The sequence below is a fragment of the Pristiophorus japonicus genome, chromosome 19 (genome assembly GCF_044704955.1).
Source record: "Pristiophorus japonicus isolate sPriJap1 chromosome 19, sPriJap1.hap1, whole genome shotgun sequence".
Taxonomy (NCBI): domain Eukaryota; kingdom Metazoa; phylum Chordata; class Chondrichthyes; family Pristiophoridae; genus Pristiophorus; species Pristiophorus japonicus.
In genome coordinates, this window is record NC_091995.1 from 29,902,632 (window position 1) to 29,915,285 (window position 12,654).

The following is a 12,654-nucleotide window of genomic DNA, read 5'->3' on the forward strand; positions in this document are numbered from 1 at the left end:
AGAGTTAGAAGCTAAGACAAATAAGCTGGAAGAGATAAAGACAGGACCAGATGGATAGTACAGTGCACAGCCATAGCACCATCACCTACATTAATAGAGCAAATGTACGCAAAGGTGGATAAGTGTAGTCCACAAACCCAACCTAAAAGTAAACCAGACTGGAATAATGAGTGCGGAGTAGATAATGGCTATCTATCAGCGGTGCTGATACGCACTATCACAATTCCCACCAACGGATGAAGAGCAGCCCACATTACCATACAGGAGGTACCCCTCAGCCCATAGGAGAGAAAATTCTATTGAATATGTTACCAACCCCAAAAGCAAAATAGTAGAAATACAGAATTCTGACAAAAGACTGGAGTAGAATAATGAATGTGACTCAAAAGGCAGGCGACAGGGTGGTGGAGTACGGGGAACGACAGTGGATTGTATACAAAGACCACTCTGGGGCGGATACCCCTGATAAAAATGATGCAGCATTCTTGAACATGTCTAAAGATGGACTAGGAGAGGCACATCAAAAGATAATTAAGATAGGATTTAAGATAGGAGATGATTACAATGAAACTTTGGAATGGGCAAAACAGGTAGAGGAGGTAAAGTTAGAAAAAATTTAGCAAAAATAGCAGCAACTGCGGTAGCAGCAGAGATGAAGGAGGAGGAGACACATCCCGCGCAGCTTCCCTGATATCTTGTAACTGCAATCAGGAAGGCCACTGCAGTAGGGATTTCCCACAGAAAAGAATAGGTTACGGAAATTTTAAAGGGAAATGTCATAATTATGGGAAATTTGGACATTTGGCCAAAGATTGCTGGAGTAAGGGGTGAGGCGAAGCCCCCAAACGGCAAAGAAGTGAACACCATTAACCATGGAAGAGCTAATGGAGATACTCAGGCAGGTACCAGCACCATTGCTACCACTGCCAAAATCACCCCAACTTGGAGCGTCTGTTACATAACCAACTTAAATTTGACCCGAACCCGTAGGTCTGTAAATATACAACGAGTCGGTGGGGAATATAAGAAAGAAACCCTAAGTGAGATGGTGTTGTTAGAAGTATAGGGACTAATGCCATCTACTCAGTTCTGGTGCTGGCTGAACACAGAAGGTAACATATTGGGCATCGATACCTTAAGGGAGATCGGGGTAATGATCATCCTCAGTGTAACCGCATAATTTTGGGGGATAAGCACGAAAACCGAATTAAGTTCGAACACCCAGGACACCCGCAGCAACGAGTGGCTGGAATAACCCCAATCCAACCCGAGTGAGAAACAATGGGTGTATGGGGTAGCATGAGTCAATTATACCCGACTCTTTGGGCATGATACAAGCAGTACGGTGAATTAGCAGAGACAACACCTATCAAAATTCCCAGCCCCGAACAAAAAGCCTACTGAAAGTACCCTTTAAGACCCGAAGCTGACGAAGTGGTCTGTCAGATAGTGCAGGAATTAGAGAAGCAAATGGTAGTGTAACAATTAATTGCCTCCACTAATTGACCTGTGTGGCTGGTAAAGAAACGCTCTTACCGACTAACTATCGACTATATCGCCCTGAATAAGGTGACTCCCCGAGAACACCAAATAATGGCAAGACCGACCACAATTTTTAATGACCTGGATCCAGAACATGAGATATTCACCACCCTTCGACAAAGAGTCCCAAAGAAAATTTGCCTGCACCGTTAAGGGAAAACAATATACATGGACCAGAGAGCCACAGGTATTCCATATTAGCCCGAGCATATTCCATCGAGTATTGTCAGGGATTTTGGAACCAGTAGACTTAGGAGAAGGAAGCGCCCTTTTGCAGTCTGCCTCCAGCACAGAACGACAAACGGACTAGCTTTAACTACAGTTCTAGGAGCTCTACAAAGTTCACGATTAAAAAGAAATCCTAGGAAGGTGCAGGTGGTAAGGAGCGAAGTAACATATCTAGGAGACTTAATATCACAAGTGAAGAGACATATGCCTAAAGACAGAAAGGAAGCAATTTAATCAATGCCCAGGCGACGAAACATGAAAGGTGCTCGGGCTATTCAACTACTGCAGAAATGCCGAGATCAGGAAATTGTGGTTGTAAGGTTAAAACAAGCTCTCACAAGTGCTCCTGCCCTGGGATTACACGACCAGAATAGACCCCTCCACATCTATACCCACCACAGTAAAGATCATTACTTGGGGTCAGGCATATTAATGTCGGGACACATACCTAGCATACCCTAGTAGAATTGCTTAACACAGGAAGGCTAAAAACGGTATTTGATGCACGAATGGCAAGGTGGGAAGCAATACTCTTACGCCGCAACAGGACGGTAACAATAATAAAAGATAACTGTAACAACCCTGCAGGGTGGATGATTACGGAGGGAGAAGAGCCTCAGTGTAGCCCAACAGGAGAAGACGAGGGAAGTAGTCAGGCCACTGAAACCCCGCTTGAGGAGGTAGACATGGATCTAAATGTAGATGGGTCTTGGCCTATATCAATGGGACACCATGCATGGGATGGGCTGTGGTAGATTGCAGTGGACAGGTCAAAGGGGAAGAACGGTTAGAAGGTTGTCTATCAGTTCAAGAGGCTGAATTAATGGCTGTCACTGAGCCGCTGAGGCTGGCTAAGGGAAAAAGAGTAAACATCTATACAGACAGTCAATATGCTTTTGGAGTAATGCATAATTATATGATAGCCTGGAGCAGACGGGGATACATGACCTCAGGAGGAGGACCGATTAAACATGATGAGTTTGTTAAACACCTAGTAGAAGCCGCCCTTTTACCCCAGGAATGTGTATTAAGGTCAAAGCGCACATAAAAATTAATGATCAGTATCAACAGGGGTAAGCATGGGCAGATGAAGCAGCTAAGCGAGTCCAGAGACAGGTATACTGGCCGGGGAAGCCCAAGTCGGAGTATCTACAATCAGAACTGAAGAAATAAATATGCTTAAGGTACAGGGAGAAACCACTCAACAGGAAAAGGAGGGGTGGAAGCAGAGAGGTGATCAACAAGGGACCGACGGGATATGGTGCAAATATGAGAATGTGGTGGCTCCAGAATGCATCCAGGGGAGCCTATTAAATTTATACCACGGGTACGTCCATACAGGTATAACAAACATGATTAGCTCGATGTCCAGATGCTAGTGTTGGAAGGAAATGGGTCGAGCTATAGAAGGCCACTGTAGAAGGTCTGTGACATGTGCAAAATACAACCCAGGGGTGAAAGTAAAAGTCAGAATGGGAGATCAGCCCCGACCGAAAGGACGCTGGCAAAACTTGGAGATATATTTTACTGGACCATTACTCAGCAACAAAACGAAGACATACTGCTTAGTTTTAATAGACCAGTTTACAAAGCGGGTAGAAGTTTTCACCACTTGAAATTTTCAGCAGAATTCGTGGCCAGGATCCTAGCAGTAGAAATAATACCCCGATGGGGAATGCCACTACAGCTGGACTCAGATTAGGGTACACAATTCACAGGGAAGGTGATGAACAGACCTGCCCTTTACAAGGGATTAGGCAAAAATATCCCACATCAAAGAGAGTGGAAAGCGATGGGTAGACAGGATACACCGAGTACTAATGAAGTTTGAGGCAACCCCTAGTCGGACGACAGGACTGACACCCTTTGATTTAAAAAACAACAGGATACGGAAATTTATAATGGAACTCTGTAAGCAGTTACATAATTTGAAGACACAGACTAGAGATTAGCAAATCAAGGACTGAGAGATCGACACTAAGGAAGAGAAGGTCCAAATACCCCAAATAAGCAGTCAGGTGATCAGTTGATTACCCACAGAGGTCCAGCCTCGCACACAAATGGACCGGACACTATCGGCTAATAATGGTAAGTTATGGTATATATACGGAGTATCGGCAAGTGGAATCTCTGGACCCAGTTAAAAAAGAATGGTCATTAATTAACTGGTGACGACTGGGAAATATTATTTTTTGCATGACTCTAGTGCTCGTGGAAACAACGTGGGGTAATGCAGCCTTATATCAAAGACAACAGGCTGAGGGACGGCAAGGCCTGCCTTACAGGGGTTCGGGCGACATTAGTTTAATAAAGAATCAAGCACACTTAAGTTGATGAACGGAGCAACAGTAGACTTAAATAACGGGCATAAAACAAAGTAACAAGGAAACGAAACAACATTGGGGATGGCCCAGTAATATGGGACCAATAATTAGTGGGAATAAGACCACGGTGTGTTTTATAATCAGGAGGGACAAAGATTCTGCACCCGGGGGAAGCGGATGCAGATTTCACTCAACATCTATGAATGGTGGTGGAGCGATATCTCCCGAGATAGACCCACCAACATGGCTCCAGCCATTACTTTAGCAACCGTGAGCACTACCAGGGCCCCGACCACCACACCTCCAGTGCCACAAACGTGTCCAACTATGAACACTCGGGAAAAGAGAAATTGATAAGGCAGACCAAGGATAAGATACACTTTGGGGTACGTCAGCGAATAATTACAGTTTTCCTAAATTTAAACACTATACCACCCCCAACTTCTGCAGGTTAAACACTATAAGCCTGTATAGATACCTGCCCCTGCGAGCACTTAAAGGCCCTGAACCATAAAATTTAATGTGGAAAGAGGGTCAGGTAAAAAACAGGACCAGGGAAAAAGAGGGATACTATAAATGGCACGTCGCAGGATACACGGCAGGATACATGGCAGGATATGCGGCGGGAGTTGCCACAGTAAACACTATAGACCTACACACGATAGATAATCGAGTTAACGCTCTAACACGAACCTTACAGGGATTGCTGGAATGGGATGAGGATAATGAATAGATACAGGCAAAACTGGGTAATGGTGCAGAAAGGCCCACACATTGCGAGACCACGCCAGAACTATAAATTCGACGAATAAAGCAGAACGGACCTTAAGTAAAACCTTACAGACAGAACTAGTATGTACAGTATATCGAGCATGGTAGCTTAATGGAATGCAGCATAACCTAGAGCAGCTTCAGAATGGAAAGGTGCCGGATTGGATAACAGTTGATGTATTTACCAACTGGACCTTGGACAAAAACATGACTCATGCCTGCGAGGTGCGGATAAACATTTATGCTTGGGTCCCGGATTTTTAAATATAATAGATTTTGTAATATCTATACCTCAGTATAATGTGACAAAGGGAGATCCACTATACCAAACAATGTAGGAGAAATATGAAATCAAACTCGCGTGCGGTTCCATGACAAACCAGATGTATAACTGAAGAGAACAACATTACTAAGAGTTTTAGCATAGATGATTGTTACAAAAATAACCAACTTGCTTTATGTCGAGATCCACTATGAATGATCAAAGATAACTGTGGATATGACCAAGTAGACGGGTGCATCTTGTGTATCACCCGCGCCGCCCCCCCCCCCGTAACAGAGGAGGTGTTACAAAATGCAACATTATCGCTGTTCCAAAAGGAAATGGAGAGCGATGTGTGAGCACCACGGCAAACTGAAATGAAGAAAGGAACACCTCATGTAACATTATGGATATTGACTTGAGCTTTACTCCGCTTGACGAGACAGACATAAATGGATTTATTATAATCCCTGAGCTAAAGGAGAAAAGATCCATGGGACAATGATGGACATTACCTGAGGAGGTTATCCGAAGGCCATCGGGCCACACGGAAAACTGATACTTGAACTGAAAGAGGAACAATCTCGACTGAATTGGACACCATTCGACAACATAGAGGGTACCCCAGGCAGGGCAGAAAATCGGTAAAATAGGTAAAGATAGAAGAAATAGAGGATACCCCAGGCGGGGCATAATTCGAACACCGAGAAAATGTTGGCTAAAAAGGATTTGTAAATGAACAATGCTGAACTAAATGTACTGGTTGTTGTGCAAGGGAACTCATCTTGCTAGTATTATCCTTTTAAAAGGTGTAACCGATGTAAAAGACTGCCATAGCCCGTACTATAGTTAAAAAATAGAATAAAAGGAAATCGCACAGTCCCGCAGAAAGGACTTACTTAGTATAACCTTGATGGGAAAGCCAACAGGTAGATCCTGCAGCTCGGGACATAGCGCTACCCAAGCGAAAGGACAGCCCTGGAAGCTCACCCGTAAGGTATTAATTGGGAAATGGCCTATCTTGGTTATATACCCAAGGGCCATTAGGGGGTAAATTGTCACATTGAAAATAGGGGTCAGAATTATGCTGAAGTTAGTGAACCTATCATTATTAGGCGGGTCTTTATAATTGCCTATGTATGTAACACTTGCTTATATAGGTATAGCAAACATACACTTTAAACTATAGTTTAAACTTAGTAACACTTAAACAGCCGAAGTCAGCAGTTTTGTTTAAAAGTCCGTGAGGAAGCGATAAATAAGACAGTACAAACCACCCTCGGCGTCGGATAGACTGGGGTGGAGGCCAAAATGGAACAAAACAATTATGAGAGATGGACAGTTGCATGTACCACTCAGAGCCCGTCTGACAAGAGTCGACAAATCAGTTTAACTTCGCAGATAACAATAGACCTTTCGAAGATTTTGCAGGAGGATAGCTCCTCTCCATACCCTGTATAAATTGTATTTGAAAGCTCTTGTTTTTCAGGGGTTCCATGACTGAAACGTCCCGTGCAATTGCTCTTAATAAAAGCTGGTTGAACCTGGGATTTGGTGTGTTCACTCCCGTGGTCGTTAGATTGGAAGAAGGGCGAGGTTTCGATTAACTATATCAGTTAGTCCACCTTGAGGGAGTGAAGCCTCCTTTGTATGCCAACAGACGGGAAGGTGTGGAATAACGAAATCAGCTCGTCCATCTTGAAGGAGAGAAGCCTCCTTTTTAACCCCGACAATGAACCAGATTGATTTGACGAGCCAGATTGATTTTTTTGAAGAGTTGACAAAAGTAGTGCACAGGATATGACTAGGAATGTTATTTATTCTGAATTCCAGAAGGCAATTGATAAAGTCACTCGAAAGTGAATGTTAGCTAAAATTAAACTCATGGAATTGAAGGCAAATTATTGACATGGTTAGGAAATTGTCTGAGTGGCAGGAGAAAGAAAGTAGTGAAATTGGCAGGACATCAAATTGGCAGGATGTGACTAGTGGTGTTCCATAGTGAGGTGTGTTTGGGCCTCAACTATTCACTGTATTTATTAATAAGTTTGGGATTCAAAAAATAGGTATGTAGCCTAAAAACTAGCAACACGATGGTTTGCTTCCTAGCGTCTTAAAATCAGTGGCTGCAGAGATAGTGCATGCCTTGTTTGAAATCTACCAAATTTCTCTGGATTCTGGGGATGAACCAGCAGATTGGAAAACTGCAAATGTAACACACTTATTTGAAAGCAGGAAACTATAGACCAGTTAGCCTAACATCTGCCGTTTCGAAAATGCTGGAATCCATTATTAATGAAGCAGTGGTGGGACATTTGGGAAAGCATAATTCAGTCAAGCAGAGTCAGCATGGTTTAATGAAAGGGAAATCATGTTTGACAAATTTGGTGGAGTTCTTTGAGGATGTAAAGAGCAGGGTGGATGCGGGGGGGTGGGGGTGGGGGTGGGGAGGAGGCAGCGAGGGGTGGGGTGACCAATGGATGTGGTGTATTTGAATTTCCAGAAGATATTGTATAAGGTGCCACTTAAAAGTTTCCTGCACAAGATAAATGTTCACGGGTTTGGGGATAATTTATAAGCATGATTCGAGAATTGGTTAACTTAAAGAAAACAGAGAATCGGGATAAATGGTTCATTTTCCGGTTGGTAAACAGTAACTAATGGGGTGCCACAGGGATCGGTGCTGGGGCCTCAAATATTTACCATCTATATTAATGATTTGGATGAAGGTACCGAGTCTAATATAGCCAAGTTTGCTGATGATAAAAATTGGGTGTGAAAGAAAGTTGTGAGGAGGATACAAAGCAATCTGCAAAGAGATGTAGACAGGCTAAGTGAGTGGGCAAAAATTAGGCAGATGGAGTATAATGTGGGAAAATGAGAGGTTATCCACTTTAGTAGGTAAAATAAAAAAAACAATTATTTTAAATGGGGAGAGATTACACATTCTACGGGACAAAGGCACTTCCGTGTCCTTGTACATGAAACACAAACATTTAGAATGCAGGTACACCAAGTAATGAGCAATGCATGTGGAATGTTATCCTTTCTTGCAAGTGTGATGGATTATAAAAGCAGAGAAGTCCTGCTACAACTGTATTGGGTATTCGTGCAGCCAAACCTAGATTATTGTGTACAGTTTTGGTCTCCTTATTTAAGACAGGATGCACTTGCATTCGAAGCAGTTCCGAGAAGGTTCACTGGGTTGATTCCACAGAAGAGGGGGTTTGATTTATGAAAATAGGTTGAGTAGATTGGGCCTATACTCATTGGAACATAGAAGAATGAGAGGTGATCTTATTGAAATATATATGATAACGAGGGCGCACGTCAAGGTAGATGCAGAGAAGATATTTCACTCATTGGGGAGTATATAACTCGGGGGCATAGTTTCAGAATAAGCAGCCGCACATTCAAAACTTTGATAAGGAAGAATTTCTTCCCTCAGAGGGTTGTAAATCTCTGGAATTCTCTACTGCAGAGAGCTGTGGATGCTGGGTCATTGAATGTATTTAAGTTGGAGATGGACAGATTTTTGAGCGATCAGAGAATAAAGTGTTACGTGGAGCGGGCAGGGAAGTGGACCTGTTTCCATGATCAGTTCAGCCATGATCTTATTAAATGGTGGAGCAGGCTCAAGGGGCCAAATGGACTACTGCTGCTCATATTTCTTATGTTCTTATGTTGTTATGACAAGGATTTCTGAAGTGAATTTAGGAAACATATCTACAGGTGAACGGTGGTAGAGGTTTCAAACTCTTTTCTACAAGTGGCAGGTGATGCTGGGTCAACTTTAATTTTAAATCGAAGATTGATACATTTCTGTTAACCAAAGGTATTAAGGGATATGGAGCAAAGTCAGGTATTTGGAGTTCGGTCACAGATCAGCCATGATATCATTGAAAGACACAATGGGCTTGATGGGCTAAATGGCCCACTCCTATTCCTGTGTTCCTACCTTTCAAAATATCTGAGAACAGAAGAAATGCTAATTCGATTAAAAGACGGCAGCCATCAGATGGAGGAGAAACTGATATGAGAGTAAGTTTAGTTTTACCAAGCTGATGTCACAGATGTGCGCTGGACAGTCCAAGGTCACTAACAGATCATGAACACCAACGCCACTGTGCTGGTACAGAAGGAAAATGTAACATAAGGTCTACGCAGCAAGCTTCTCAGCAATCAGCTGGACTAAATGATGTTTTAGTATGCCAGGTAGACTTGTTATTTAAAGCTATCAAGTAGTCAGCTGTATGTGGAGCAAAATATGGTGTGTAAATCTCAAGATGATTGCTTGATAATGAGCAAATTGAAGAGATTATATATTCACTCAAAGTTAGGATATGTATTGTGGGTTTTTTAAGATGCACGAATTTAATCGTAACGTGGCTCTTCACACATTGCGTACAGTTTTGGTCTCCTTATTTAAGGAGGGATATTCTTGCAATGAGGGCCATTCAGAGAATGTTCACTATGTTGATTCCTGGGATGAAGGTTTGTCTTATAAGGAAATGTTGAGCAGGTTGTGCCTGTACTCATTGGAGTTTCGAAGAACGAGAGGTGATTTTATTGAAACATATAAGATTCTGAGCGGGCTAGATGCTCAAAAGATGTTCCCGCTCGTGGAGGAATCCAGAACTAGGGCACATCGTTTCAGAATAAGGGGTCAGTTATTTAAGGCGGAGTTGAGGAAGAATTTCTTCTCTCAGAGGGTCGTGAATCTTTGCAAATCTCCAACCCAGAGAGCTGTAGAAGCTGAATCATTAAATATATTCAAGACTGAAGTAGACAGGTTCTTAACTATAGGGGAGTCAAGGGTTATGGGCAACAGGCAGAAACGTTGAGTTAAGTCCATGATCAGACCAGCTTACATCTTTGTGAAGGGTGCAGCAGGATCGAATGGCCACGTGGCCCACTCCTTCTCCTATTTAATATGTTCTTCTTTTCTTATTACTGGAGATTGGTCCATTTCAACCTTAGTGGGGGCATAATTACAATTGGATTAGTGTTTCAAAAGGATAATAGGTTGATGCCATTGTCACGAGTTTACAAGAAAACCAAGTACAACTGATCGACCTGATTTATAACTGGAAGATTGATAATTTGTACAATTTTAACGTTCCACTTGCTGATATGCCAAGTCCATCCCCATAATCATTGATCCAATTCTGTAACCGTCAGTGACAACAAACTGTTAGAACGTTGTTCTTTAGTTGCTGATCTCTTCAGAGTTCTATCGTGCTCTGATATTTTACTTGTCGACAGATTTAATAGGTATCAGATCAGAGTCACACAAATATCAAAGATGAAATATTTGTTTCATGTTCAACATAGGCAGTCGTCTTGGACCCCTTTTCCACTGGATCAAGACCTCGCTCAGCTAAGCCCCTGTGGTAGCCGGTGTGCAACGACCACCCCACGTTAAAAGAACTCACGCACAGGCATCATCCACTCCGTTAACATGAATTTCGGGATCTGGAACGTCGGGACCCTCATGGACAACCCCAACAGCGCCCACCTGTGATAGAGTCTATGGCTCTCATATTGGATTGTTCAGCCACCAAAGAACTCACTTCAGGAGTGGAAGCAAATCTTCCTAGATTCCGAGGGACTGCCTATGATGATGATGATGATGATAATAATATAAAGAATCGTGTAGGTTAGCACATCAGTATCTTACTTAGATTCAGTTCATTGGGAGCAGTGTTGCTAACATAACTCAAGAAATCATTTTAAAAATCGACGCACACATTGCTTGATATGTGACTATATGTTTTAAAGCTGATTATTTTGTGAGTGGTTAGGACTTGATTTATAATGACTGTTGGGTTCACACCATGTAGGACTACTCGTCCAGTCCTAAGAATGCACTGGATTTTAGGCATAAGTTAACTTTCAAGATTTATTGAACAGAGACATTGCAAACGAGCAAATATGTCTATTATACTTACCAGTAGGACACCCATTTAGACTCAAGTGTGACACTACTCCAGACCAGTTCTTGATTAGAAGTACCCGCTGTAAATAAATTACACACTACTGCACATACATTTTACTGAATCTTACTTTACCCCAGATGGTTACACTGCCTGCTCACATTTACTGATCTAATTTACTTCAACATTTTAAATACTGTCCTTTAGCAATATTCATACTCTTTCTTTACGTATTTCACTGTCATCCTAAAGACCTTATCGCCTGGAATATTAATTTACAATTCATGTTCAGCATGTAGCCAGATCTCTTTAATGTTTATTACATCATACCCTTACAACTTTATTTTTGCATCAAATTCACTTGTTTTAATCTCTTAAGCTACATGAATTTGTGTAGAAAAACATGAATACGTCAAAAGTCCTTATGCGTTAATGGTGTTTTTCTGACCGTTTTTACAGATCACACTTTTCCTATTATTCATCGCATCAGTTATTTATGTAAGATTTATTATTCATTTCGATATTATTATCTGACCTTGCAATTTCCATAGGTCTTTTTTGGAACAGAGGAACATAACTGCATTAGGAATACAAATAGGCCATCCAGCCCCTCTAAACTGATTCAGCATTTATTGCACCATCCATGATCTGTGCCCGAGCCCCATTTTCTTGCTTTTACTACATATCGCCAAAAATACTTAACTGTAAAAACTTTATCTATCTTAAACATAAAAAGCCCCTATCGTTAAGGCATTCTCAGCATTTTAGGAAGAAACTGCAAGATTTTTAATAAAGTTTCCAATAAAAAGTTGATCCTGATTTCACTTCTGAATGACCTTGATATTTCTTGTTTTTGATTACCCACAAGAGGAAATAGGTCCTCATTATCTACCATAGAATAATAGAATCATAGAATGGTGGAAGCATAGTGGGAGGCCATTAGGCCCGTCAAGCCCGTGGCAGCTCTCTGCATGAGCATTTCAATTAGTTCCACTACTCAAGATCCAAGACTGGAGCCCTGCAACAAATTTTCCTCTGGTAATGATCCGATTCCTATTTGAAAACCATAGCTGAGTCTGCCTCTACCATATACTCAGACAGTGGATTCCAGATCCTCACCACACAATATGTAAATATATATTTTCTCATGGCGCCTTTGGTTCTTTTGCCAATCACCTTAAATCTGTGTCCTCTGGTTCTCAACCCTCCTGAAAAATGGAACAGTTTCTATACAGTCCAGCCAGGATAAACAACGTCTCAACATCTACCCTGACAATCCCCTTCAGAATCTTGTATGTTTCATTGAGATCACCTCGCATTCTTGTAAACTCCAGTGGGTATCGACTTACTCTACACAATATCTCATCATAGGACAGCCCTCTCATCACAGGAATCAATCCAGTGAAACTTTTTTTTGGCTTCAAGGAAAGTATATCCTTCCTAAGATGAACAGACCAGAACTGTGTACAGTACTCCAGGTGTGGTCTCAACATGGCCTTTTGTAATTGTAGCAAGACTTCCTTACTCTTACAACCAATAAAGGCCAAAATGCCAGTTGCCTTCCTTATTGCTTACTGTACCAGCAGGCTAG